Source organism: Equus caballus, chromosome 20, assembly GCF_041296265.1.
Source record: "Equus caballus isolate H_3958 breed thoroughbred chromosome 20, TB-T2T, whole genome shotgun sequence".
In the NCBI taxonomy this organism is placed as follows: domain Eukaryota; kingdom Metazoa; phylum Chordata; class Mammalia; order Perissodactyla; family Equidae; genus Equus; species Equus caballus.
This window is the reverse complement of record NC_091703.1, coordinates 19,843,620-19,866,240: the sequence shown is the minus strand read 5'-3', so window position 1 is coordinate 19,866,240 and position 22,621 is coordinate 19,843,620. Positions and strand designations below refer to the sequence as shown.

The 22,621-nt window shown below is 38.4% G+C and overlaps 1 long non-coding RNA gene across 1 annotated transcript in view; it reads left to right on the top strand.

Annotated features, from left to right (window-relative positions):
- The window catches only part of LOC111769280 (uncharacterized), a 65,249-nt gene extending 43,933 nt beyond the window's left edge, over nucleotides 1–21,316 (top strand). Inside the window, exons 4-5 of the long non-coding RNA XR_002802160.2 lie at nucleotides 18,723–18,831; nucleotides 20,751–21,316. This is a non-coding gene — a long non-coding RNA (uncharacterized lncRNA). The remainder of the gene's footprint in view (nucleotides 1–18,722; nucleotides 18,832–20,750) is intronic.
- The last annotated feature ends 1,305 nt before the right edge of the window (nucleotides 21,317–22,621 follow it).

Genomic DNA, 22,621 nt, shown 5'->3' with positions numbered 1-22,621 from the left:
AATATTCATTGTGCATGCAACAAGTGATAGGCAGTATGTTATATAATTTCAACTTTGATTTTATCTTTACAACCATGATCTGAGATTGGGTGTTGTTACCTCCATTGTTTTCAGAGGAGAAAAGCAAAGCTCAGCGAGGTTAGATAATTTATCCACAGCTACACTTGGGTAGTACCAGGACCATGCCATGTCTGTAGACTTTAGAATCCATTATTTCCCATTACAGCAACAAAAACCCTTTGGGGAAATCATAAATGTTCACAATGTCAGACTTAACAAAGACATTTTAAAGGTGCGAAATGTTATTTAATGGAAGTAATAATCTTCAGTTAAATAAAGAAACTGATATGTCAATAACAGATGACTTTTCCAAGCCCTAATGGTGATTAACTGGTCTGGTATTTTATACCCTCTTCTCCCCGCTTCCATACCCCCTCTTTTGCCCCACCCAGGCTGTAGGAACTTAACCAACTTTCTATTCACGTTTGTCCCGGTGAGACCCTTATCAGTCCTGGATCTGGTTCCCCCATGCCTAGTGGATCTATTTTATGTTCAAGGTGTAGTTCAAAAACATAGAATAGAACAGATTTATTCTGTGAGGAAACTGAATGGGAGAGGCTGTAGACTCAGAGAAAGCAGGTACCATCATAGGTAAGGGTGAGTCAATGAGTTAGAAATAGAGTTTTGAATGAAAAGAATATGTCTGCATAGCAATGCACAGTACACAAGGCTAGCTTCACAGGCACGAGGCCCAGTGCTTAGAGGAGTCCTGTAGTTGACATAATGCTCTGTTGCTGCCATCTTGAAATCCTTAATAATTTTACCGTAGAACTTTTGTCAGTGAAATTCGATGGAATGATAGAGCATGAATACGAGCCAAGGAGATATGCATAATGTGCATATCCACTGTTCCTTGCTGCCCCGTTTGAGTATAGTGTTTGTGATGCCCTGTGAGCACAGAATTTCAGTGGACCCAGATGTGTGGTAGTTTAGCAAGACATAACGTTAGCACAAGGTTGGCACTGACAACCCCAAGGGACCATGCTTTCTGTTCAAGTCATAATTTTCAATGCAGGAAAAGAACAATTGCATTCTAAGAAATGTGACCACAAGAACCCTATCATGTCCTTTCTTACCCCTGTTTCTGTCCTATGTTAGCCAAACCACCTACAATGAAAATGATGGCATAGAAGGAAAGGGAAAGACAGGGAAACCCATAGTTCCTTTTCTTTTTGGTCCTAACTTACTCGTCAGTAAGCTGCAGATAGAGACTTAGGTAGATTATGTGCATATCAAGAAGTGAAATGAAAACCATTTTTATTTATTTATTTTTTTGTGCAGCATTTTCATTGTTTTGGTATGAACGAAATATATGTGCAAGTACAAGCTATGAAATAAACATTGGGTAATTTCAGTGGCGAGGTTTATATCCTAATAAGGGAGACGGGGGAATTCTACTCTGGAGACATTGAACAGCCCCAGAAAAAAATTTCCATGGACTTAAGAGTTCACCAATAAAGAGTGGAATTTCTGCCTATGCTTTCTAGAGAGAAACCTGTGAGGATACGGGCCCTTCCATGCAGAATGGATTTCCCATTAGTTTTAGACCCTCACTCAATGAACAGACAGCAAAGGACCTGCTAACATTAGAGGAAAGCTTCCAACTGGAAAAAGAACAGCTAGATAAACATCAGATTCCCCAGAAAAATAGGGGGGCATGAGGAAAGTATTTGATATGATAATGCATTTGGAAAAAGGCCACTGAAATTCCTATACGATGAAGAATTTGAAAAAATATCAATGATTGGTATGTAGAAAACTATGCAACTCTCAAAATGTGTGACAAAAATTTATGGTGTAGGAGAAAGAAATCATCAGAATGTACTATATGGCCCTTTCTATGAGCTTATAATGTGAGCACTCTAGGTTGTGTTAAATAAAATTGTTTCATGACTGTATTTGGAGGATTGGGTGAGGGCAAGTAGAGCGGAGGAGCTCACTGCTCATCTAGCATAAAAGGAAGTCAATAAATGATATCTCACACTGATAACTCAAGGACTAGTAAGGTGTACATATTATTGAGGAACATGGAGATAAACTCCAGAAGAACTAGATAAAGAAGTTAAAAGTGATGCCTCTAGAGAGCATGGCTGGGGGGTGGGAGGGACTGAGAAAGCAAACAGGGCATAGTTGTTTTTCTTCATAAATCTTTTACTTCTATGTAACTTTTAAACTCTGCACATACATTGCATTGACAAATCTTTATAGTAAAGAAAAAGAAATACCAGAAAATAAAAAGAAAAGGATATTTCTTGTCTCATAGAATTTTTATGAAGGCTGGATAGCTGTGCTTGGTATTGGGCTGCATTAAATGAAGTGTCCTGGTGAGGACAATGCCGCTACCCCTGTTGAAAAGCACAAGCCCCAGCTGGCACTGCCTTCGTTGCCACAGTAGTCATGGGAACCACCATTATTGGCAACGTGCATTCTCCACCATCCCTGCATCTTTCCATCATAGCTGACAGGTACAGTGTCTTGGGTGGTAGCATTGATTGGCTGAGACAAGGTCATGTGTCCATGAATGGCAGCAAGTTTTCTGGAGGTAGCAGACAAATGGCCTTTTTGTGTAGGAGAAGATGGGCTCTGCCTCCCTTAAAGATTCATATAGCAAAAGCTGTCTCATTTCTAGAAAGGGGATTCAGATGTTGGACAGCTGAAAAAAAATAGCAATGTACACTACAGTCACTTCCTGATGAAAGTGCAGACCACTTATAAATATTTTATTTTTCTCTTCTCTGTGAGGCAAATTTTTAGGGAATCTTAAGCTTTTGAAGGCTTAAATATGGGGGAGGGGTACATGATACCTATCTATCATCTTTTTTCTCCCCATTTATTATTTCCCTATCAGTAAATCTACCTATCTCACACTATGTCCGAGTGTTATTCGTAAAACAGTCACATGACACAGGAAATACTCTGGGAAAGAGTGTTTGTGTCCAGTGGAATGCTTAGAAACACAAATTCCAAGGGAAATCAGAAGATTCTTTACAGATTAAAGACTTAGAAATAAGAAAAAGATAAAGAACATTACTATACCCACAAAAGAAAAATATAGCATCCGTCAGAAGAAAAAACATGTCTTCTCCCACTTTTCCCTTCATTAAGACTACGAAGAGTGAACGGCATCTTTCCAAATAATTCCAAGAACTAAGCACAAAGATTGGGACATGCCATGGGCTTGCCTGTAATTTCTGTAAGGAATGTATGTGATGTTCACTAGGAGACCCTGGGGTGGATAAGAGGGCTCTGCATCAAGGAACATATGTAAGGAAAAGTCAATGCAAGAAGACCTGTTATATCTTCAATCAATACATAGTTGGGAGTTTGAAGACAGAGGAGAATTTCAGCTTTTATTTGCCGCTTGTTGAGTTGGTTTATTAGATATAAGTTCCTATAACTAACTTTTGTTCTAGTGATTTTGGGCTGTCAATAAAAAACTAAGAGGGTTGACAGACGCATTCGTTGCATATTTCCTGTTTTCCCAGAAGGCTTAGCATTGTGAGGAGCCAGGTTGGGGAGGGAAGAAATGGATGTGCCAGCAAAATTGATATTCCAGGAAAACAATTGGAAGAATGTGCTGCAGGGCCTAGCCATGATTGTTCCAGATAATGAGTGTGTATTACATATTCATATATATGTACAGTATATATGAATATAGGCAAACACACAGAAATATCTTGAATTTGAGCAGATAAAAATTTTCAACTCTCTAGCTCTTACTAATTCTCTAAGCTGCTAGGTTTGTTGTGCTGTAGGATTTTCAATAAACACCTCTGAGAATACTCCTCCACTTGGATTTAAAGTAATTTGCATTTCCTCTAGTGTGAAACCATTTCACTGCAGGTATAGACCTAAGTAATTACAAATATCAGATGCAATTTTAGTAATTGCATTTCTTGCCTAAAAGTGGTATTCACAGAAAATATAACTTTAGGTGGCATATCAAGAGTTTGTTTGCATGAAGAATAAAACCTTTGCAGATAGCTGGTGAGCTGCGATCAGGTTAAATAATCAGTCTAATCTCTGCACCTAGTGAAGTTGATGAAGAAAAGTCATTAATTCAAAATTTTGGAGAAATACGTTCATGCTGGGCATAGAGGAAAAGGGGATTTTAACAGGTGGCCATGATATTTGGGAAAAAGCCTGATTGATTTTAAACTGCAACTTGAAGTGAAGAACAAAATGCTGATACTAGCAGCGTCTGGCAGGAAGCTCAGTGGAATATTTAGTGTTGCTAGAATCAGGATTAATACAAACCTGACGAGGTTTGTTTTTGAAATTGGAAATCTGATGGAGATACGGGAAGAAGTATGTTCACGGTTATAACCCGAAACTGGCCAGAAAGAGTTCTGGACCATCCTTGTATTAGAGTCCTGTACCGTCTACAGGTGATTTGATGGTGAGGTGGTGGTGGTGAAAATGGGAAGAAAGACAGGGAGATTTATCATGAATTTAAAAGAAGTGAGACACACTTCTTACCTTTAAATAAGCTAAATAGAAACTTTTGGGAAGGCATTTTATAAGTCAAATAATCCAGTTGGCTCTTTGCCACTTGAATCTTATTTGTCTCCATTGTGCCTATCGGTCTAAGTTCCATTCAATGGATCTAAACAGGAAAATCAATCCTTCTTCCCTGTGGCAACCCTTCACACTTTTGAAGGCGGCTATGGTGTGTTCTGTAATCATCTTTTCTGAAGATCAGATATCCCTGTTTCCTTCATGCATTCCTCATCACAAAATTTTCAGCCCTTTCATCATCCTGTTACTCTTCTCTGAATGCATTCACTTATCAGATATTTATTGTGCACTAACTATTTGCCGGGCATGCCTAGAGCTAGGGTACAGAAATAACTGAGATACAGTCCCTTCCTTGAAAGAGTTCTGGGGCCAATGGGTGAGACAAATGAAAAACTACACACTGTGATAAGTGGTACAATAGAGATACGCAGAGTCTTATGGCAGAATTATTTGTCTTTTTCATAAAGAAATAAGCAAAATGTATCAGGTAGGGTTTGCCTGGCACAGAACAGAGAGGGTCTCTCATACCTTAGAATTTTAAAAATCTCATCCATAACTGTACTTACATGCCCCTTTTCATACCTAATGTTATTTATTTATGACTTTGATCTTTTTCTTTACCTCTATTTCTTTACCATATCATCAAAATGTGATAATATGATGATCTATTTTATTGATTCTTATGTTTTTTCTTTTTTTAAAGATTGGCCCTAAGCTAACATCTGTTGCCAAATTTTTCTTTTTTTCTCTTCTTCTCCCCAAAGTCCCCCAGTATATATTTGTATGTCCTAGTTGTAAATCCTTTCTGTTCTTCTATGTGGGATGCCACCACAATGTGGCTTGATGAGTGGTGTGTAGGTCCATGCCCAGGATCCAAACCAAGGAACCCCAGGCTGATGAAGCGGAGTGTGCGAACTTAACCACTGCATGACTAGGCTGGCTGGGCCTGTTCCTTCTACTTTTAAAAAATGATTTTTTAATTGTTTCTAGCATTTTGAGCTTATTAATTTTCAATCTTCTTGATCTCTAGCATATTCTTTTAAGTCTACACATTTCCTTTGGGTACTGCTTTAGCCACATTTCATAAGTTTTGGTGTATGAGGTTCTTATGGTTGCTCAGTTATAAACAATTTGTAAAGCTGGGTTTGTCTAATCCCAAAATTCCCCCAATGACTCTCCTCAGATTCTGTTGTGCAAAGGCCTTCCCCAGATCTTGATATCCTGCTAAGAGGACACGGAGCAATTGCCCCTGCAGAGGGTCAGTCTCCCTACAGCATCCCTTTGCTCTCCACAGCTGTTTTGAAAGGAACAGCAACATCCCCTCTAATTAGGGCGGACAACGAGGGGAGCTGGCAAATGGGTATGTTTTTCTTAGCTATGCTGCCAACATGAGAAATTGAGTTCTGGAGAAAGACCCCTTGCCAGAACAACTAGTTAAAACAAGAATATGATTGCATCCAGATTTCATCAGAATATGATGAGGTGCATCATTAAGCAAGGCAGGAGGAGGGTGGACTTGTGTAAATCTATTCTTCTACTCATCCAAAGCAAAGTTCAGTGTAAGCACAGGTGATCCTCATAAAGCTTTGTTTCAGGTGGGTGCCTGCTGGGCTGGCATTTAAAAAAATGATGTATCCCATTTATTACTCTTTCTCTGTTCCCTCTCCTTCTTGAAATCACTTTTTCGTATCAACCTTCCCTCAGGACACAGTGGTTTCATCGTCTCCTTTCCTCTTCCCTGTGAAAATTTGCCCTTAAGAAAGGATCTGGAAACTTCAAGATATAAATGACTGATACTTAGTATACTTCCTCACCCAGACTGACACTCATTTTAGAGGGAGCACAAAGCCTCAAGTTGAAGGAAATCAGTGTGTATTTGTAGACTTTTCATCATTCGTGGTATGAAGGACTATTTGGAGGCAGTAGGAGATCCAGACTGTAATGCGGATGGGGGCTTGGCTAGTATCTTAAATGAGTGAAGCAGGCTGGGTGTATGTAAAGCAGTGGTACTCAACCAGGGGACATTTGACCCCCCAGAGGACATTGAGCAATATCTAGAGACATTTTGGCTTGTCCTAACTAGGGTGTAGGGTACTACTGGCATCTAGTGAGTAGAGCCCAGGGATGCTGCTAAACATCCTACAATGTATACAACAGCCCCCCATAACCAAGAATTACCGGACTCAAAGTGCTAGTAGTTCTGAGGTTGAAGAAACTTGGTGTAGAGGGATATATATTTGATAGTGACCCTAGCCCTCATGTTGGAGAGACAGCAGGGAGAGCTTCATTCTGTCAGCTGGAGACCACCTTCCCTGCATAAATGGGCTCCTGCTACTCAGCAATCAAGAGTTATCATCCCATGACCCAGTGTAGATAGATCTTCTGACTTTGGAGAATTCAAAAATCCAGATTTTTATGTGAAATTCCTACATTTCAAAATACCAGCAATGAATCCAAATGAATAAGGTTGAGAGCCACACAAAAGATGACCATGGGCTGGACTTGGCTTCTGGGTGGCTACTTATAAGCTCTGACCTAGACAGTCTTGTCCCAGCAGTACAGTTGTGGGTTGTAAATCTAGGGAAAGTTTCTGGCCATCAGTCCTTCTGTCTACAAAGACAACAACTGTACTACCGAGGCAGGAGCCAAGGAGAGGTCTGTTTCAACTGTGTGGAAAAAGAGTATTGATTTTCTAAAATTGATCTAGCACTATTTAACCTAGTTTCCCAAAGAAGTTTTGCCTTTTCCTCTTGTAAAAATCTCTTGGGCTCAATATGCGCACTTCAGATTCTGGACTTTTCTCTTACTAAGTCAAATATCTACCCAAAAGAGTTGTTGAAAATATTAAATAAGATAATATACATGAAGGTTTATAGCGTAGAGTTGTCTGGCACTAAAAGAAATGTTAGTTGACCCTAAATACAACGATAATAATTCACTATTTGAATGGGACTGTAGGTATGTTTTTCAACTGGATAGAATTAGTGACCAGCCCTTGGGATAATGAGCTGAGTTCACTTACTTGAATTTGGAGGGTAAACACATGTGTCTTTGTGTCTGGGAGGTATGCTTGAGATTTCCTTTGTCTTTCTCTGCTTTGGGGAAAAGCAAATTTGGCATGGCCTTTGAATGTCTGCCTCCCCCACAGTTCTTTTTTTTTTTAGTATGGAAGCTTTGTAAATTTGCCTTGTTAAAAACAAGCACCATCTTCATACCTGATGAAACCTAATTCTCATCCAGAGGCTATGTAATGAACAAAGGGGGCAGTAATATCAACAGCAGCGGTGCAGACAGGCCAGCCTACGCAGGTACACTGGCATGGCTGTACCCACTGGGAAGGGAGGCCGTTTGTAAAGAACTCTCTTTATTTTGACTCTTTCACCTCCCCCAGCCCAGCCTGAGCCATGAGAAGAAGAGCGTTGTCAATGAGACAGGCCAATTTTACCCATCTTACACAATAGTGCATTACAGACTTTCCAAGAAGACGCCATTCAGGGTGAATCACCAAATTCAGGATGAAAAGGTTTTGATTTGCAAAAGCGCTCAAGCATTTCTCTTTAGAGCTGGAGATGGCAGGGAAGGAACCAATGTGCATGCAGCTGTTTCACCTTTAGGCCAGGTGCGCTGGCAAGCTCTCCACAGTGGAGCAGGGCTAACGCACCGGCATTCACAGGCGCCTTTGTCACACCCTGGGTGCTGGGGCCCATGAATGCCTTATTTAAGGAGGAAAAGAATCAGAAGGTGACGGTGAGTATTGAAATGTGTGGAATCGAGTCAAAGCATGAACTGCAGGTTAACATCAACTGAAATTAGTGTTAAAATTTTCAAGTCCTCAATTAGATTTCATCAACACAGGTAAGAGGTGATGAGAGAGAATGCTAGATTGAGGATTGTATCATTTAGGATGATTTCTGCTACTAATAACAGGAAATCTACCTAAAATGACTTAAACTCTTCTTACTCAAAGTTTAGGCTTAGAACTGGCAGCATCACCATCATCTAGGAGCTTGTCGGAATTGCGATATCCACAGCCCCAGCTGAAATTTCCTTCGGAATCAGAATCTGCCTTTTAACAAGATACACAGGCTGTGTATACACATTATAGTTTGAGAAGCACAGCCTTAAACAAGGATTCTTTTTTTTTTAATCTCAGATAACAAGTAGACTCTTGGTAAGTGGTTTCAGGGTTGGCTAAGTCAGCAACTCAGCAATGTCAAGAAGGGCCTGGGCGTTTTCCATTTTTCTGCTCTGCTTAATAAGCGTGCTTACTTTTATACTCAAATTTATCCTCCTGTGGTCACAAAATGGCTGCAGAAGCTCCAGGCATCTGTAACAGTTGAGTAAGGGGGTAGGAAAAAGAAAGCGTCCTCTCACATGTGCCTTTTTAACAGCAAAGAAACATTTTACAGAAGCCACTTAGTAGACTTCCCCTCATATTACATGTCTCATATCCAATTGTCCAGAATTGCAATCACTTGCCCATTCCTAAACCAATCACTGGCAAAGGGATTAGAATAATGATGACTACGTCAAGTGGATGAACATTTAACCTCTGGGACCAGTAGGGGCCTGGCTTCCTTTGAAGCACATGATGATTAAATATGTGAACAAAATGGGTTTTTGTAAGTTGGAAGAAATAAGAGTGGGTAGGGGAGATAGCTGGTGAGAAAAGCAACAGTGTGGGCGGCAAGAATTTTTTTGAGTGTGGTCCCAAATATCTTGGGACATTAGGAATTTCCTCTTGACTATTTGAGAGTTAAAAAAGAACCTTCACTGAGGGTTCTTTCTCTGACTGATGCAAGAGATATTGTCCTGGTGACATATGTAGCCTTGGATTGTTTGTGCCACAGGAAATTCTTAATGATAGAACAATGCAATTATAAAATTTTAGAACTAGACAGCTAGAAGGGATTTTTTAGATTATTTAGTGTAGTGCCTTTACTGGATAGATGACCAAAAGGTCCCAATGATGTGTACACTGGTCAGTTATGTTGGGACAAGGAGTGTAGTCTCCCTTTATGTCTTGCCATCTTGGTGGAAGTAATCTATCCTTTCAATTTGACTTCTGGATTTTGAAGACATAGATCATTTTACTTTTCTGGGCAACATGAATGATTATGTAGAATGAATCACGTAGTGGCCATTTTAAGACCACCTAAGAGAAATAGGATTTAACTGAGCAGGTCTTAGGATCCCAGATTCTGCTGAGACCCAGGGTGGCAGGGCTCTATCAGATGCAGTCTGTAGGCACTTGACAAGTGTTTGTAGAACAATTAATAGGGTAGATAAATGAGTTAAGAATACGTACATCTTTCTCTAAAGAGAACTGTCACATGACTTGCCTTAACTGGTAACATTTTTATTTGATATAGATTGTTTTTATTGACTTACTCTCAATGAGTGGGGTAGAACCAATGGGTCTGTGAGCATGTGTTTTCTCTTGCATACTCTTATTTCTTTCTTTCTTTCTTTCTTTTTTTGAGGAAGATTAGCTCTGAGCTAACATCTACTGCCAATCCTCCTCTTTTCTTTTCTTTTTTTTCTTTTTTTTTGCTGAGGAAGACTGGCCCTGAGCTAACATCTGTGTCCATCTTCCTCTACTTTATATGTGGGACACCTGCCACAGTTTTGCTTGACAAGCAGTGCATAGGTCCACACCCAGGATCCAAACTGGCGAACCGTGGGCCACCGAAGCAGACTGTGTGAACTTAACCGTTGTGCCACCTGGCCAGCCCCATACACTTACTTCTACGAGGCTGAAAGAAAAAGGGAAAATACAACATTCGACTGCATTAGTAAATGTTTAGGTGGAGGGAGGCAGTCTTCACACTATCCTTTGTGCTGCTTCTGTCTGACTACGTTGGGAATGTTTTGTTAATTCCTAGCCCCATGTTTTAAGGAGGACATCAATTAAGTATACAGTGATGACAATGATAATGATGAAAAAATTAGGGCCGGACGTTATATTAAATACTTTAACTTCTTTTTTATTCAATCATTACAAAATCCCCGTTAGGTAGACATGTAAGAGGGGAGGAAACCAAAGCTCAGAAAAATTCATTAGCCCAAGGACAACTACTTAACCATGGAGCTAGGATTTGAATGTCTGACTCCAAAGTCCATGCCTTTATCACCATGATAATAGTTAACTTATTCAAGCATTTATTATAAGCTAGGCATTGTCCTAAGTGTATTATTTCAATATTCTTTACAAAAAGCTTATGAGGTGGGAAATATTTATTATTGCATTTTAAAGGTAAGGAAATTAAAGCTTAGAGAGATTGATAACCTACCTGTATCCACACAGCTATCCCTGTTAGCCCTGGGCCTGAACCCATGCTGTCTGACCCCAGAGCTCCAGGTCTCACCACCATGCTACTGCTTGCAGATGGTGGAGCATGATATTGTATCCTATGTTGCTCAAGAATCAAGACTTAGAAGAACTTTCGAAGAATTAGTGTGTGCCAACAATAGTCTTGTGTACCTCAACTGCCAGTGAGCTGGTGAAAGGTAATGAACATCACTGTCAAGGAGGTATAGCTGCATTTACTGCATGCATTTAGAGGTAGGATCGGGTCATTTCTAAAATCTCTTTCAAAAATAGGGTTCTATAAATAGCTTACCCTTTTTCAGGCAGTTTTATTTTCAGTTCTGGGTCATTCACTTGATTAGAAGAGTATAGGAGTATAGGAGAGTACAGTATAATGTCTGGCCCTAATTTTTTTTCATCATTATCATTGTCGTCACTGTATACTTAATTGATGTCCTCCTATACTCTTAATTGATGTCCTTGCAAAGGCAAGGGGTAGGTGGAGAAAGGAGACCTACTTTCATCTTCATGTCCTTTGTTCTTCTACGCCCCTACCCCACCTCTAGCTCTTACACTCAAACCCCTACACTTGCAATTTACTGTAGATGACATTCTTTTCCACATCGGGACAAGTCAGTCTCCACACTTTCCCTTTTAAATAAGAGTTGGACCAGTGCAGTAGTAGATATATTTACCACTTCCCCCAAACACCAACATTTGATCTTCTAAAAGCTTATGTCTTAAAGTTGGGAGCCACAGTTGAAGCTTCCATCAAGGTAAGGCTTGGGTAACACTTTACTGCAGAAGGTAGTTGCTTAATTTCTGTGAAGTTAAGATGTAGTTAATAGAAGCTTTGATCTGTTTTGAGAAATGTGTACAAATTTAATATTTGCCCAGAGAAATATTTTCAAATGTCTTGGTCCAGTTTGGCTCCATTCTGCAGAGAAAGAGAATGATGCTTTAGCAACTTGAAACTTTGTAAGTGAAGCAATCTTGTCTTTGAAACACAGGGCTGGAGCTCAAAAGGCAAGCTTCTCAGGCTATTACTGGGTGCTTTCTGTTTTCTCTCTCTCCCTTTTCCCTTTTCTTTCTCTTGTACTCTCCTCCTTCTGTTGTCTATCTTTTCACTTTGAAAACATTGGTTTCAAAAATGCATCTGTAGCTGTTAATATGCATGTGTCTGATTTTATGGGTTTGTGGAGCTCTTGAAATTAAATTAATTTCAAATGGGTTTTAATTACTAATGCTTTGGGCCATTGCCTTTAGCAAAGTCAACAAAGCAATCAGGGTTACCTTAGTTTGTCTCTTTGAGAAATGTACTCATTTTGGCTCTTACTAAACAGAGCAGGTTTCTAACTAGAAAAATAAATAAGTAAAACCACTGTATTTGAATGTCTGAATTTATTTCTCTTTCAAAAATAGCCACTGTTAACTTAAGAAATAGGATTTTAAATGTGCACAAAAGGACTTTTATTTGTCAATAATATCTTGTAATTTTCAAAGGTGGATAGGGTCCTAGTTGTAATGTTATGCTATGTAAATGCTAAAGCAGAGGCTAAATTACGACCTGAAGGTTTGAATTCTCTTCTTAGCCCCAAACAGAGGGCTTTGTACCTAACGTTAGAGAAATCGGGTCACTTCTCAATACAGTCTCCTCTTGTAAATTAAGGGTAATCAACCCCTAGTTCAAAAGTGAAGGGATAATGAGATAATGTTCGAAATGGCTTTTAAGTTTCTACCTATAGAGGTTGAAGGTGACAAAAGAACATTGCAATGTCTGTGAATATCCCCCTCCCAGGAGGGAAGGCTACTCACGTTATTCCCAGTGGAATGTTCCGTTCAATCAGAGGCCATCACTTGAGTGGTTTGATAATAATAAGCTTAGATTGACTGCAGATAAAAATGGGAAAGGCTGATTAAGTCATTTAGTCCCTTGACAATTTTGCAAACCAAGCAATTTCTATAAGGATCGGTCTTAACTGCCCAGTACATGAGCTAGTTGAATAACCAAGGTTCTGGGTTCTACCTATTGCATCTCCGCCAGAAAACATTGCAAGATTTTGATTATTTTCTCTGAAAATTAATATCAAATTTCCTTTATCTAAGTGTATGCTGTTAATATTAATGATTCCAAGTGGTCTCGAGTACCTCTTTTATCCCTCCTAGTTTAAAATGTGCTAAAATACACCCCGGTAATAGAAACACCCATGGTTGCCAGCTGGCTAATTCACGAATCAGTTAAATTCGTTCTATAGTATAACAGATACAAGAATCTTTCTACATAGAATATTAAATCTATATCTCAATGTCCAAATATATTAATATAGAAGATGATTAGAAATAATGATTTAAAACAAAAATTCCAAATAAAAACTTGCTAGAACAAGTTCAGAAAGAGAAAAGCAGTTTTTTTCTTCTAGTTTCTTTCTAGAATTTACTTCCCACTCATATTTAAAGCAGCTCCCAACAATCCTATCTAAATTGCATAGTGTATCTAAATATGCAAAGCCAAATAAAAATACAAGCAATTATTTATTAATAACAGGAATATATTATGATTGTCTAATGGTTTACTGTTTCCAGAGTACTTCAACTCACTCTTCTTTACAATATCTGCTTATTTTTCTCGAAAGGTTTTTAAAATAATCTATATAATGATCTCATCTTTATAATAGAAGTCATCTTTCATTTATTTAGTACTTGTTGGGTTCATGTCTATTTGAAAATGTAAAAAGTAAATGATATCTAAGAATACCCCTGAACCTCAGATTCTAGGATTATGCATAAACACTGGCACGGGCAGGCACATACACGTGCACACATACGGACATACACTTGATTCTTCGTCTTTGTCTCGGCTGGTGTTCTCCGTCAGAAATTACTTTTCTTTCAAATCCCTCTCAATAACTCACATTACGTGTGTTTGCTTTCAGTGGTTGCCCACCATTGAGGGTTTTCTTTAAAGACAAAGAGACTGGTCAGAAGAAAAATGAATCAGTAGAAGGAAAAAACTTTGAAGAAGAAAACATAATTGTATAAAAGTGGGAAAGGCAAATGACAGCTCTTTTAGTTATATGGCTGCTTCCAAAATTTACGCTTTTCTCTTTTATATATAATTTAAGTTTCATGCGATTCTTAGAACTTTGGAATAAATTTTCTTGTTCTGATTAATCTTAAATATAGATTACTATTTGGAAAAACAATAACTGACAACTTGTTTCCTCAAGTAAACAAGAACAGTGGAATTGACCATGGAGAACCTCAAAAAAGAGTAAGGGGAGAGGGGGATTTGCAAGGTGAAATGAAGATGTTTGATAGGGACACAAACAGAAGCACCATTTAGACACAGTGCTAGTGATTACTAAATCACAGAACTTTAGTGATGAAGGGGACCTCAGTTCATCTTTCATTTCTTTGTCCCCGTGTCTTGGACAATTATAGGTACATAAGGGGCCTCCAATGAAAATTTCTTCACAAGTATATTTTATCATTGTTGCACTTTTCAATCTCTTCACTCTAGCCACACAGTCCTTTCTTCACTTCCCCAAATGTTCAAGGTTCCTTCCTGCCTCAAGACCTTTGCAAGTGTTATACCTTGTTGAAACATTCACCATCAATAGCATTGACCTAGAACATGTTTGGTCTGCCAGAATGACCCATGGTATAGCTGGTTCTAAAGATGTGGGCTGTGACACACAGAATCCTATCAGAGGTACTCAAGTGGGCTACTGAAACATGCCGTCAAGGGGATCGCATGCCACCTAGGAGGGAGTCTTGGTAATAGCCAAGCAGCCAGAGGAGGCCTCAAAGGAGACAGAGAAATGATCATGGAAATAGAAGTATCAGCGTAGGGCAATGTTTAAGGAGACAAAGAAAGATAGACTTTTAGGTAAGCAGATACTACCAATATCGAACAGTGAGCTAAGCACAGTGCTGGCAGGTAGAAGGCACTTCATAGGTCTTTTCCCCTCATTCATTCATTGTCAGTCATTTATTCACTCATCTATTCTTTCATTCATCATTCATTCTACAAATAAGCACGTGTAGCTGAGTGCCAGGTGCTAATCACATAGACGTGAATGAACACACACTGCCCCTGCTCCATCTTAAAGCTTATATTCTGGAGGAAGAGGAGAGACAAGAAACAAATTCAAAATAAATATATAATATAATGTCAGGCAGTAATGAATGCTATGAAAAAAATAAAGCAAGCTAAGGGGGTAAAAAGATCAGACGGTGCTACTCAGGGTAGGGCAGACAGGGATACCTCTCTGATGGGGGAATATTTAAGTGGAGAATAGAATGAAATGAGGTCTGAGACGCTGGCAGTTGTGGTGGTTGATGGTGATGATGATGATGGTAAAGACTTGAAGAGCATGATGTTAATGGTACCACGGGATGAGAGAGTTATAAGGAGAAAGTAGTCAACTATGCAACAGAGATGTCAAAGTGAAGTGGACAGGAAAGGGTTCATTGGATTATTAGATTTGACAATAAAGGAAGTTATTAGATTTGACAATAAAGGAAGTTAGTGACTGTGAAGAGAACAGTTACAGTGGCTTGTTTAGAAGGAAAATATATTGCAGATGATTAGCAAGTAAAAGAGTAATAGGAAATGGATACAGGGGAGATGCTTTGAAAAAATTTAGCAATGAAGGGAAGGGTGGCTCCAGGAGTAGATAACACAAAATGATATGAAGTAAGTTTTTGGTTTTTTTCCCCTCTAGACCAGAGCTTCTCAATCTCGGTTCTATGGACATTTGGGACCAGATAATTCTTTGTTGTGGGCTGGCAAAGGGACTGCTCTATGCATTGTGATGTTCAACAGCATCCTTGGCCTCTACCTACTAGATGCCGGTCTCATTCCCTCCACCCAGTTGTGATAACCAAAATTGTCTCTGGACATTGCTAAATGTCCCCTGGAGGCAAAATCGCCCCCAGTTGAGACTGACTGCTCTGGGCTGAGGTGACCTGTATATGTTTGAAATGGTAGAGAAAGGGCCCCTTGGAGAGGGAAAGAGAAGATATTGGAAAGGAAGGGTCTTAATGTGAGGAGCTACAGTCAGGAAGTTCAACATGTTTTCCCTGAAAGTGAGAAAAGGCAGAACTATAGGGACTATTAGTAAACACTTTGTTTTATGAGTTTAGGAACAAATGTTGTCGTTCTAAATTAAGAAGGGAGCATTCAAGCTGAAAATTAAAAGAAAAAATATATTTGTTGTAACAATTTGGAAACCAGCATGCAAATTCTCAAGTAAAAGCAGTATTGTTAAAAAAGAGAAACTATTAGTTATCCGTTTACATATTAGTAGAATTAAGACAAATGAGCACATAGTTTGAATTGGAGAACAGATCATGTGATTTACAAATTGCCCCTTAGCCTGGGAAGTCCTTAACTTGGGATTGAAGACAGATGTTTCTGATGTGACTCATATATTTTTACCACTTTCTCATGGGCATGGACTGAGTTTATTCCTCTCTCTCTCCCGGTGATGTCAGTGTCTTGTTTACACAGCATGAGCCTGCCTAAGTCAAAACTAGCCCTAAGTCATGTGATACATGGTAAAAATACATAGGCAGACTTCTCTTTAGATAGAATATAGTTCCAAGTTCTAGGGGAACAGACTTGATTTCTGGGTTGAGTATATGAACTTTGGATACCTGAAAATGTTCTAGAATAATAGAATTTCATGTTGAGAAGGATTGTCAGAATTATTTTCACAAATATTTTACGATTTCTCTACTTGCCATTTCAAGTATTGCTTATTAAAAATAGACCAGAGTTGTGTCTCTCCTAAGAAGAGAAAAAATGTGAATATACTTCTTGGCTATTAAGTATGTTTTTCCCTAAATTAAAATCAAATGTTAATCTACATCTGAAAAGACAACTGGCATTTATTGAGAATCCACTATATAGAGAAAACTACTACAGTTATTTTGTGATGTGAGTTCCTTAAAGCCTCATGACAACTCAGTGAGCCAGGTGTTATTCCTATATGCAAGCGAGTAAAACTGGCAATCACAAACAAAATCATACTGCAAAACCCAACAATATAGAAACAGCTGTTTTATGTCCAGAGTTGATCTTTAGACATTCTCCCCACAGTGATTTTTCCCAGTCTCTGATGAAATCTCAACTATTTTAAAACAGTGAATACATAAATTGAACTACTTTTGGACTGATATTCAGGCAATTTATTTTGTCCAGCCAGTCTCTATCTAGTAGAGTTGAGTTAAGAGACGTGATTTTGGCTACCCACTTCATGTCTAACAGAGTACCCTTCAACCTCTCCTGGTGGACCTCTCTAACAACACACTATGGAAATGATCTGTTGAGAGTCATATCAGATGTCACTGAGTCAATTTTCTTGGAGATTTGAGATAAGGACTTTAGCTTGGCTATTGGCCTCCATATGAGGAATAGTTAGCATCTTTTAATTCAGTAAAGTTTTCGCAAGCAAGCTTATTGTGTTGCAAGATTTGTTGGAATTTATCATATCCAAAAGAAAAACAACCTCAGAAAATCATTAATTTCTTTTAAGTAACTGAATTGCATTACAAGGACTCTTTTCTTATTTGAGTAGTTCTGGTCTAATCTGTACATTTTCTTAACTTTCAAGGTAACTGTTACTGTGTAATAGCTATATATTTACTATATATGTATATATATACACACACACATATCTGCTGCTTAAAATGTTTTGTTTGTTTGTTTGCTTGCTTGTTTGCTTTTCATTTGGCTTTTAAGAGCCCAAAGAACCCTCAATAACTTGCTAAGTGTATTTAGCGGCACGAAAAAAAATCTCTGATAGACTTCACTTCCCCCAAACATTAAAAAGGGACACTCTGAAATGATTTTAAAGAAAGAGATCTGTGGATGTAAGCTTCAGGATATTCAGTGTAAAAGCATCCTGTGAATCTCTAATCAAGCATCTCACTCAACTGAACAAGGCATCTCTTCCCAACGTGCCTGTAGATGAAATGATTTGGAAGGCGTAGTTGGGTGGGCCAGTGGGGAAAGATAGATGAGTGGCCTCTGTGTCTGTGAGGTGGTCAGCGAGAGAGGCAAATCCCTTCCCCCCACTCCCATGGCTGTATGTGCCACTCTTCCTCTATACAAAGACAATTTGCTTTTCATGTAGTAATGAAGAACAATGTTTAACAGACAAAGGAGCTTCTAGTTTATTATTGTGCTGTCTTTGACTAGAGCTAGATGCTGGGAAAAATGGTAATTCACAGTGTGAATGCTTCTTTTCCAGCCGTACGGGTTATGGCTGAGCATGTACATTGTATATTGCAGATGGTACAATAGTGAACACTGTGAGAACTAGGCAAGAATGAATTACAGCGTTTTTTTCCTTGCTAGCCAAGAAACCAGGAATTTCTTCACAATGATTTTTATTTATGTCTGTGTGTGTATGAGTTATTCCTTAGCAATAAACACTGCTGGAATCTGATAAATGATTTTAGATTTTAGAGTTTTTAAATTAACGGGTAAAATCTACTACGATGCTCTTAGAACACCTGTGTTCACTGGCTTTTTCCCCCAGTAAACTGATACAAGGCACAGGTGGTGCCTCATTAACTTATTTCATGCAAATAAAAACATATTGCATGATTTCTTCTCTTTAACTATATAATCACTGAAACATGATTGTGCTGATTAATGCAACAAACTTTGAAAGGGGAGAATTCAGCATCTTTTGTCAGTTCCCTTATGCTGAAGAGATTTGCACTCCATGTGAATCTGATTTAAATAGAAAAGTAGTGGGAATGACTCTTTCCTATGTAAGAAATCTATTTTCTTCTACTTAGTCTTTTCTCTATGTCATAGGACACTCAGTGATATACAATTGGAGACACAAAATTGGAAGAAAGGGAAGGCCAAATTTCCCATGGTGATGCAGGAATTGGGAGCCCAGATGAGGAACCATCTCGAATAGGTATGCTTATGTATTTTGATTCAGTGTTCAGATATTCTTATCAATGACTTCCAGAAAGTGACATTGATTTTCTTTGGAAACAATGATGGAAAAACAGCGAATGTGTACCAGAATGCTTTTAGAGTTCTAAAATCATACCGGAAAATGTCCGAGCATTCCAACACAACTATAAACAGTACCATGCTGTATTTATGGGGGACAGCAAGTCTGTTTTTAAAAGTCTTTTGCGATATTTCTATGTTTTTAATTTATTGAATTAAAGCCAGATTTATTCAATTAAGATAATACACTTCAAGGTTAACTGCCATTTGCTGTTCATTTAGGCAAGCTATTGTACAGTTATGTAAATTTCATGAACTGAGACACTACTTGAGTGTCTTAATTACAAGCAAAAAGTGTCATTTAAATATGAATTAAGTGAATAGTTGCCAGTATTTCCTGTTCCTGTATTTTCTATCTTCTAAAAATCTAAAGGCTACCCAATGATCTGCGCGATGTCCTAAGAGTTTTCTTTTTCTGGTGAAAGAAAAACACCCCAAATACCAAATATTATTTTTTAAAAGTAAGAAAACATGTAAAGATGCCATTATTGCACCAACCATTAATCAGAGCAATATCTGAATAAGAGGGTGCCAATTTTTCCCAGTTGGCCACTAACAGTCATTTTCATGTTGTTACTGAAATTTTTCAATTATTCCGTCTTACACTTACTAATTTGCTACGTGTCATCCGCTCAAATCCACTATATATGTAAATTCATTTTAAAAAATGCTCTCTTTTAAATCTAACCGTTTATAATGTATCCAAACACTCAGTTTGCAGACTCAAACACTGGGATGTGCATAGTTTTACTACTTCTTTACCTTTGTCAAAAGAAATATTTATTTTAAATTTGGAGCTGTCACAGCTATAGTTATGTTTAGTAAAAGTGACCCATGACTTGATACTTTGTTGATTTCCATGAAGTAATTCCCCATGCATCTCGGACTTACTGACAAATATTGTTTTTGTTTGTCTCTATACTTTTGGATGTTTTTTGCTTATAAAAATGACCTAAAGACAAATCTGGCATTAATCATGAAGGAAGGGAAAGATTCACAACTAGTTAATGAAAACCACGCCTCAGTTCTGTGCAGTCGTTTCCCAGCTCCTGTCCCAAGCCATAAGGCTGCAGCTTGGGAAGATATTCCCAGCCACCCCCCAAGGTAGCTCCTACTCGCTCCCCTAGGAGTGAGAAGTTCACTATTCACTCAGTGCTTGCATCACCCTTTCCAACATGTTCCCACTGATACATTAAAGGAATTAATTGCTCATAATGATCTCACCATCTGTTAACAGAGGTTCATACCTACAGGCTGGTGGCATGCGGTGGTTCTATTCAGGGATCAATAGGCAATGCCGGGCGAACGCTTTCCCACATTGCCTGCCTTTGCGCGCTGAAAGGGGGAGGAGAGCTTGGTGCCGGCCATCTGCTCCCTGTCTTTCTGTGCGAGACCTTGATGCGGTCCAGCACAGCTCTGATCTGACTCCAGTCCGATTGGAATGTGGCTGATCTGAGAGCCTCTCAAAGCTGTGAAAGTGAGTCAAAAGGAGATGCCCATTGTCCAGCATGGCTGAAAGAAAATGATCACTTTAAAATTCATAACTCCCAGGTGCCTGCCATCTATTCATGGGAAAAACCCTCTGAACTTCTCTTCATTAAAGAGAGAGAGGGGAGTCTTACTAAAAAGAGAGAAAAGGAAGTAGTTTGTGGGAATGTGCAGGGGATTTTCAAGCTAAACAAATGAGGAATTTGGAATTTTTCACTTGTATTAAAAGGGCTGTGTAGGAAAGGGGAAGCTCTTATTTAAAGAAAAGGGAGGGAATGCCTTCCTGGGGCACTGTAGCAACTAATAAAGAACGTTTTAATTTTTCTCCAGAAGGACTCAAAGATCATCCTGCCTTTTTACTTTTATTACCTGAAGCTGAGAAAATTTTACCATTTGATTCTGGACAACATTCTTATTTGATTTCCATTCCATTCCGGACAACATTGTTAGTCAATTTCCATTCCTATTCCACTGGGGTGCAATTTGGGTAGGAATTTAGAGAAGAATGAGAGTCTGGGAAATTCCTGAATATGGTACAACACATCAATGGACACAATGAAACTCAAATCTATCAAGTGCTTCTCAGGAGGAGTTTATTTAGCAAGGTTACCTGTACCCACAAAGGTATCTGTTAGGAGCAGTTTTCCCTGTGCCTTGAACAACAGAAGAGTCATGAAGAAATAGTAAGAAAATAAAAGGGAAATCTCTATGCCTTTGCAACTGAAGATCTAGCTGAGTCCCTGAGCTGTGGGAATCACAGGACTGCTGGATCAATGACTCTTGGCTGTTGGTCATTGTAGAAAATTCATGTGTCATCAGAACCACGTAGAAATTCAAAGAGGATTTATGTATTGATGGATTGAGAGACAAATAAAAAGTACAAATAGAGGGATCAATGTTCTGTCTCTTGAAAATCTTTTATCTTATAGATTATGACTTAACGCCCAAAAAGGTTGTGACATGCTCAAAGTCACAGAGTTAGTCATAGAACTGAGCTATAACCTTAACTTTCTGGCAGTTTTCTTTCTACCACTTCATGCTGCCTTCCTTAAGGGTGTGGTGTTTAAAATTACTTTTGCTCAGCTTTCCCTAGTTAAAATATAGATCAGTGTTACCAACCTAAATAATTTAATAGTTCCTTTTAAAATAAAATTTGAGCTCTTAGGAAGATTGTGAATACTAATATGTATCACTAACACATACAAAATAGAAAATTGATCAAGTAAGGCACTAATATCAGACAGAAAATATTGCAATAGACAGCAGAACCTATTGGTGAAACAGGGTAGTAAAGTCCAATTCTCTCGGACATCAATAACTAAATAAAGGAAGAAAGAGGAAGAAGAAGGGAGGAAGAGTAAGAATTGGCAATGATCAATGCAGAGTCAGAAATTCACTCCCTTGACCAGCAGGGAGTCAAAAGGAGTGGCTGCTGGAAAGGAGATGGAGGAATGTAGAATTAACCCAAGCTTCTAGAAATCAGAAGAAGGTATGCCTGACAGAATCAGTGTGACTGGTCTTTCTTAATAAATAACAGACCACCATCTTAACTATATTTTTTCTAGAAATTTAGATTCATTCTATTAAGAATCTTTGTTTTGCTCTACTTTTCCTGTGTGGGAGCATATCTTTAATTTTCAGTACAATGGATGGGAACATAAAATTCTCGGAATAGAATTGTGACATATTGTTTTTATAGTAGATTTGAGTGGAAAAAAATTCAAGGTCAATTATAAATTTGTTCACTAATCCAATCTGATTCTTAAATTACTAAATTGTTTGACTCTATAGTTTATGTAGATGAAGTCATAATTGGTGAAATATAAATGGGACTCCTCCACCCCCACCCCATGAATAGCACAAGAAGACTGACAATTGGGATGAAGATTGACAGCAGCCAAAAGAGAATGGCTAACATTTTCTCAAGTATTTCAGCTTCAGGCTAGAGCTCTAGGGAGAGCCAGAGATTATTCCAGAAAAAGTAAAAAATATAAGAAGAAATAAGAAATGAAATTAAAGGCTATCCATAATCCCCCTTCAAGGGATAATTGAAGATTATCTTTTCAGAGTATATATTAAAAAACAACAAAATCAGATCATAATATTTATATTATCTGGCATAGTGTTTAAGTTGGAATATGAAATTGCAGATATTTGACCATTTTTGACCTACCAAAAAAATGGCAATTTACATATGGGTC